Genomic DNA, 7,273 nt, shown 5'->3' on the forward strand with positions numbered 1-7,273 from the left:
AACTTTAATTCAGTCATCTATGGCCAAAGAGGTATCATCTGGTACTAACAAAGGCATTATTTGCTTGTATTTTTAGAGAGTTACGATCAGCATATCTGTGGTAGTCACACTTAGGAAAGATGATCATGATATATATGGAAGAATTTAACCTCTTAGTGTCTCTCTCCTTTGCGAAGTTCTACATATCTACTATTTGTTCAAAAGGAGTTCCATTTTTAGAATTCTATTGAAGTTTTTGTGTCATTCATAACAATACAATATTTTTCTGGCCCATAGGATAAATTTCAAAAATCTTTAATTTTTCTTTCAACTTTTGTTATATTCATTACTTATCGGTTAATTTAGCAACAGTGCAATACTGTGAGACATTTTTAGACTGAGACTTTTATCTAAATCTTTCACTTAATTTTATCTATGTTTATCCTCTATACTCTAAAAATAAGGAATATCATATCATTTTTAAATTTGTTATATCTAATCTGATCTATTAAGGATAGTAAGTGATAAAATGAAACTATTTATAGACTGTTACACTGCTAATCTACCTATTGTCTTCTAATTTGCGAAGCTCTAGTCTCCATTTATGGATATTACGCCTCTTGACAAAAAAAGTGTACACACTCCTGTCTGTTTCCACCAGTCCAATCATGCTGGTAGCACCATCAAAAGTTCTTTTACTCTTAAATTGTCTCCTTTTGCAATTTTTATCTCCTCAGGCCATGGGACTACATGTGTGTGTGAAGACAATGTTATAGAAATGACCAACACCAGGTACTGGCCTTGTGATGGCACATGAGTCTTCTGTTCACAGGACTTAGCATCTCTGATATTTTTTCCTTCCTCAATAATATAGTTTAAAATGTGTTGTCTGTATGACCTACAAAATTACTTCCCTTGAGAAAAGTACTATATAAAATATATTTTTTTTTCTTTAGCAATTCCTGACAGAGGCATTTTCATATAATTAATGCTCAATATCTGTTTGAAAGCGATAAAAAGTCTTAGTGAAAACAAATTAGGAAAAAATTCGTCAATCATTTTAACTGGGCTACTCTACAGATAAACCGAAAAAGAAAAAGAAAAAGAAAAAATATTTAACAACTTTATTTTACAACAATTGAGTTTCATTACGTGAAATACTCCAGATGTGTAGTCCAAAATATCGTTTGTTGAATTAATAGTATAAAATATTCTGGGGGAAAAATGTAAAATTAGAACACACATTATTTATACTCTTTATAGTAGAAGTATTTTGCAGTATTAGCTTAGAATTTTTGACCCCACAACATTCTTGGGAAGTGAAATACACACAATTTTCAAATGAGAAAATTCGGTGTAGAAATAACCACTGCTAATGATAATTGATGATTTTTCCACTTGCAAAACTTCTGGCAATGACTGTAATCGACACCTGATCCCAAGGCTGATTAGTTCGTCCAACAATGTTACAAGGGAACATTCCGAGAGTCTGCCCAGCCATTAAGCAGGAGAGGCTTGCCTGTTGCACCAAAGCTCATGGAAGGTACAGACATTGAAAGAACAGGGAGAAATAGTCACAGAGGAGCAGCAAACAAACAGACCCTTGGATAATCTCATCAAACCGGGACTATGTCTGTTATGGGCTGAATCATATCCCACAAAATGCATATGTCAAAGTCCTAACTTCCTAGTACTTCAGAAAGTAACCATACCTAGAGATAAGGTCTTTTAAAAGGTAATTAAGTTAAAATGAGTTTTAGGGGGAGCCCTACTTTAATAGGACTAGTATTCTTATCAAGAGAGGAAATAGAGTCACAGACACACACAGAGGGAAGACCAGGTAAGGACGCAGAGGGAAGACTAAGGGGGGCTCCGCAAAAGAAATCGATCTTGTTGACACCATGATCTTAGAGTTCTAATGCCTGGAATTGTGAGAAAACAAATTTCTCTTTTTTAAGTCACCCCGTCTGTGCTTTTCAGTTATGATGACCCTAGCAAAGTGGAATAGTGTGGCAAAAAAAGGAAGAAAGACTTTCTGAAGATAAAAGAGAGTTCAGCATCACAGAGAAGATGATAAGAGATTTCACAACTAAAATGAAATTAAGAATTTAATAAAATTAGAAGAAACCAGAACCTGTGGTAAGGATGCGTATGGAGCATTAAGACCATTGATATATGTAAAGCCACTTTATCATTTGTTATTTAGTACAGTAAATACCTCTACAATAGTTTAACAGAGACACCTTCTTATGACTTTGTTCCTGAATAATCGGACAACGATTTCCCCAATTTTGAAAGGTTTTATGTGTTTCCTATATTTTATTTCGTCATAAATTTAAAATTTTGAAAAGATCTTTAAATTTCTTAACTTAGTGCTTACATTTATTCTGAAAATAAACTAATGGTTGATGAGCTACCTTTTAGAAGTTTCCCACTTAAAATGACTTTTATAGCTTTCCTAAACCAAGGATAAAATAAAGCATAAGTCAAAGGATTCATGGCTGAGTTATAATAGGCACACCAACAGCAAATCTCATAAATATAAGTAGGGGTCATGAATCCCATAAAATCATCAATAAACGTATCAATTGTATATGGTAACCACGAAATCATAAATGCTACCACTGTCTCCCCCAGGGTTCTAGCTGCTTTTCTTTCTCTCTTGGCCACTCTGGCTTTGTAACTCTCTGAGGATGATTTTGTTTTACTGCCAATATGTTCAATTTTTATAGCTTGTTGTTTAGCTACAAGAAAAATGTTAGTATAAAGAATGATCATAACAAGGGTAGGTATGAAAATAACAGAAAATCTACCAAAACCCAGTCTTGATTTACAACAATTTGACAACCACCTATACAATTGAGAGCACTTACTAATTCTTCCATGCCATCGTCACTGACACCTGTGTAGAACACAGCACCGCTATATACAATGGGCAGGATCCAGGGATGCTGATGCAAATTTCTGACACAGACACCGTGAACTTGGTAGGATAGACCAGAAGGTCAGTAACAGCAATGTATCTGTCGATGGGGATGAAGCACAAGTGGAAGAGAGAAGCGTAACAAAATGCTGCATCACAGCATCTGTGAAGGGTACAAAATCTGGCTCCGAAGGACCAGCTACTCTCCACGGTGGGAGGAATGGAGCTCATCCCAAGAAGAATCTGGACAAACCCTAATCCCAATAAATGCATTTATAAAACAAAGAGCTAGATATCTTCCAAACTTTTTTTTTTTTTTTACCAGCTTTTACTTGGTTAAGCTAATGTTTGGCAATTACCTGTTGGTTTCCCCAATTATTTAACCAGGTTGATATTTCTGAAACCCAAGTTTTCTAAGAACCACAGTCCTGCTTCATTACTAATTTTAACATCAAAGGTGCTATTTTAGGCGGTGGCTCCATAGTGTAGTTGTTATCATATCTCCTTTATGCTCAGAAGGTCCTTGGTTCGCTCCTCGGGTGGAGCCATGGACCATATCCTGGAGCGTGGCAGACCAAAGGTACGCGTCAGGAGCGTGTGGGAGTAGACACTCCACCTTCAGGGATTCAGTTCTTAAGGGGAAATGGAAACAACCATAGGTCAGGGGTGGAAGTCGGGGAGATGAGGTGGGAATTAAAGAGGGGGAAAAAATAAAACAAAATAAAATCTTCTAAGAAGATCCATCAATCAATCAATAAAAATCAAAGAATACACAACCTGGCTTTAACACTTACTTTGGAGTTTCAGTTAAGACAATAAGGCTTTGATCTAAATATAGAAATAGAAATTAATGGATTAGAATAGTATCGAGAAATCGAGAAACACATAAATGGTTGAATGGTTTCTGACAAAAGAACAAACATCATTTACGAGAGAAAGAACAGTCTTTTCAAGAAATGCTGCTGGAATTACTAAATACATAAATACTACTTCTACCAATAATAAAAAATTTCAGTCTCCCCATCAAAATATATTAAAAACTAATATGAAAAAGCTCTTAGACCTATAAGAACCAAAATTATAAAAACTCTAGAAGTACAGAAAAAAAATAGTTGAGATACAACAAATTTATAAGCTGCTCTTCATCAAATTTTAAACCTTCAACTTTTCAAAAAATACTCTAAAATATATGAATTGTACAATATTCATAACACGTATTTTTAAAGAATAGTCAACTCAATAAGAAAACTTTAAAATTCATTAAAAATGGGCGAAATTTTCATGTACAGTTCACGAAAGTGTATACAATAAAGATCAATGATAACATAAACAGATTCTCAACATCAACATTCCTAAATTAAAAATGAAATACTACTACACGCTGTCTAAGATAGTTAAAAAAAAAAAGAAATGACAGTGCCAAGTGTCGATTAGGACTTGAAGTAATTGGAACATTTATAGATTGCTGGTGGGAGTACAAAATAGTGCAATTACTTTAGAAGACTGTTTGTAGTTTCTTGTATAGTTAAACATACACTTCGCATATGATCCAGCAATTCTATTCCTAGGTATTTACCAAAAAAATAAGAACATATATCTATGCAAAGAATTGTATACAATGCTCATACCAACACTTTTAATAACAGCCCTAAATTGAACACAAGTCCAAAGTCTATCAACAGGTACATGGATAAAATAACTGTGTCATATTAATATGATGGAATACACTTCTAGCTATAATAAGCAATGAACTGCTAATATACCTAATAAATGCCACGGACACTGAGCTGAGAGGAAACAGCTTGTCACAGAAGAGTATGTAGTGTATGACGCTATTTAGATGAGATTTTTAGACCAAGGGAATTACTCTGTAATGATAGAATAGGTATCAGTGATCGCCGAGGGGAGAAGAAGGGAAATGTAGGAAGAGGTTGACTGCAAAAGAGCTCAAATAAAATTGCTGAGGTGTTAGAATATTCCATACATTGATAGTAGAGGTGGTTACGAGTGTGGATACATTTATCATGTCTGTAACCTGAATAAAAAGAAATCTAATTATAAGCAGTGAACACACATTGCAATATATATGTATATATATATAAATATATATAGTATATATATACTATATATATATTTATAAATATATATATATATACACACACATACATATGCCTTATTGCTAAATTGTACACCTGAAACTTACTGGATTTCTTTAAGCAAGGTCACCATGAATAAATAGAAAAATAAATAGATAAATAGATGAATAAAGAAAAATATAATCCTGAAGTTATCTAAAAAAGTGTGAAATTTTCAAATAAAATTTATACATTATATGAAATAGTTGATTGTAAAAATTACCAGAAATCATTTATCAGAAAAATCTTTTCTGTAAAATCTTTTTAGTAAAAATAAGCAAAAATTCACAATATGGATTTCGAATTTCAGACATAGATTTTAAAGTAAGGGACTATCTCTATTTCCATTTCTATTTCACAAAAAGGTCAAATATCATCAAGATATTCGAAGAGCATAAACTTCTTTTTAACAAAAACATAATTATTATTTAAAGGTTTTTTCCTTCTGCACATTGCACTATGGGGATTTAAGCTTAAGGGCTTTGGGTATTTGAAATTATTTAGCTACTTTCCTGAGGGGACAGAGTGTTTGGGGTGTTATTCTCGCTCTGATAAATTAGGAAAAGAAAGCTAATAAAATATGGCATTCTTACATGTATCATATAACCACTCTTGGAAGACTACTACTTCTCAGATACATACCAGCTAATGCAAAGAATGATTTTTTTTTCTTTTTAAGTTTAAACAAACAGAATTTTGGGTAACGATGGAAACTACTTATTCAGTTGGAAATATATTTTATGAGATAAAGATATGAGCGGTTTCTAAATATGAAAATATGGATTCGTACTTACAAAGCAATAGGGACGGAATATACTAGCAATTACTGACATATTGTAAATACCTCCTTTTTAAGGATATTTTAAAATACCTTTTTAAATGGTATTTAAAGATAATAGCTTTCCCAGGTGTCAAAACGGAGAATCATGGGCAGTGATTTGCCCCCTCCTGCAGCTGCGCAGCTCTGCTTCGAGAACCTGAATGGATCCTGTGTCAAAATTTCCTACTCGCTTGGACCCCGCCTGATTCTGTACACAGTGTTCTGCTTTGGATCTTGGCTGGCTGTATTCGGAAACCTCTTGGTGATGATTTCGATTCTTCATTTCAAGCAGCTGCACTCTCCAACCAACCTTTTGATCGCCTCCCTGGCCTGTGCTGACTTCTTGGTGGGAGTGACTGTGATGCCCTTCAGTGCAGTGAGGTCCGTGGAAGGCTGCTGGTACTTTGGGGAGAGTTACTGTAAATTTCACTCTTGTTTCGATGGGTCCTTCTGCTATGCTTCCATCTTCCACTTATGTTTCATTTCTCTGGATAGATATATTGCAGTCAGCGACCCTCTGCTCTATCCAACCAGATTCACCATATCTGTTTCTGTCACGTGTATTGCTTTCTCCTGGCTCTTTTCTATTATTTATTATTTTACCCTTTTTAGCACAGGTGCAAATGAAGTTGGGCTGGAGGAACTAGTCAGTGCTCTCACCTGTGTGGGAGGCTGTCAAGTTGCAGTGAATCAAAGTTGGGTATTGGTAAATTTTCTATTATTTTTCATACCCACGCTTGTGATGATCATTGTTTACTCCAAGATTTTCCTCATCGCTAAACAACAGGCTAGAAAAATGGAAAGTATGAGCAATAACACTGTGGGATCATCAGATAGCTACAAAGACAGAGTGGCCAGGAGGGAGAGAAAAGCAGCAAGAACACTGGGCATCGCAGTGATAGCGTTTCTGGTTTCGTTGTTGCCATACGTCATTGATTCAATAATTGATGCCTTCCTAGGTTTCATCACACCCACATATATTTTTGAAATATTAGCTTGGATTGCTTACTATAACTCAGCAATGAACCCCTTGATTTATGCTTTATTTTATCCTTGGTTTCGAAAAGCCATGAAGCTAATCATCACTGGTCAAGTCTTAAGAGAAAATTCCTCATCAATGAATTTATTTTCTCAGTAGGTTCTGGTTTTAGACTGGGAGGAGATCGAAAATATATTCTCAATGTACTCGCAATGGGGAAAAAATTGATCATAAATGTGCAAGATCTTCTTAGGTAAAATAATTGAATTATGCTTCAATTTTGACCCAAACACTTAAATCAGATACAATGTTCTTTGGTAAATATAACATTAAAATCTGATTGTAATGGAAATAATGCAGCCTTGTAGTCAGACATGACTGGATTCTATTAGCAACTCTGACATTTAACACTGTGATCTTTGTTGCTTTGTTCTCTG

General features: G+C 34.5%; 2 pseudogenes; one reads left to right on the forward strand and one right to left on the reverse strand.

Moving 5' to 3' along the window:
* Positions 1-2,361: 2,361 nt before the first annotated feature.
* On the reverse strand, positions 2,362-3,175 carry LOC105306518 (annotated as a pseudogene).
* A 2,741-nt stretch (positions 3,176-5,916) lies between these two features.
* Positions 5,917-6,995, forward strand: LOC105306508 (annotated as a pseudogene).
* The last annotated feature ends 278 nt before the right edge of the window (positions 6,996-7,273 follow it).

This window comes from Pteropus vampyrus, unplaced genomic scaffold, assembly GCF_000151845.1.
Source record: "Pteropus vampyrus isolate Shadow unplaced genomic scaffold, Pvam_2.0 Scaffold443, whole genome shotgun sequence".
Taxonomy (NCBI): Eukaryota; Metazoa; Chordata; class Mammalia; order Chiroptera; family Pteropodidae; genus Pteropus; species Pteropus vampyrus.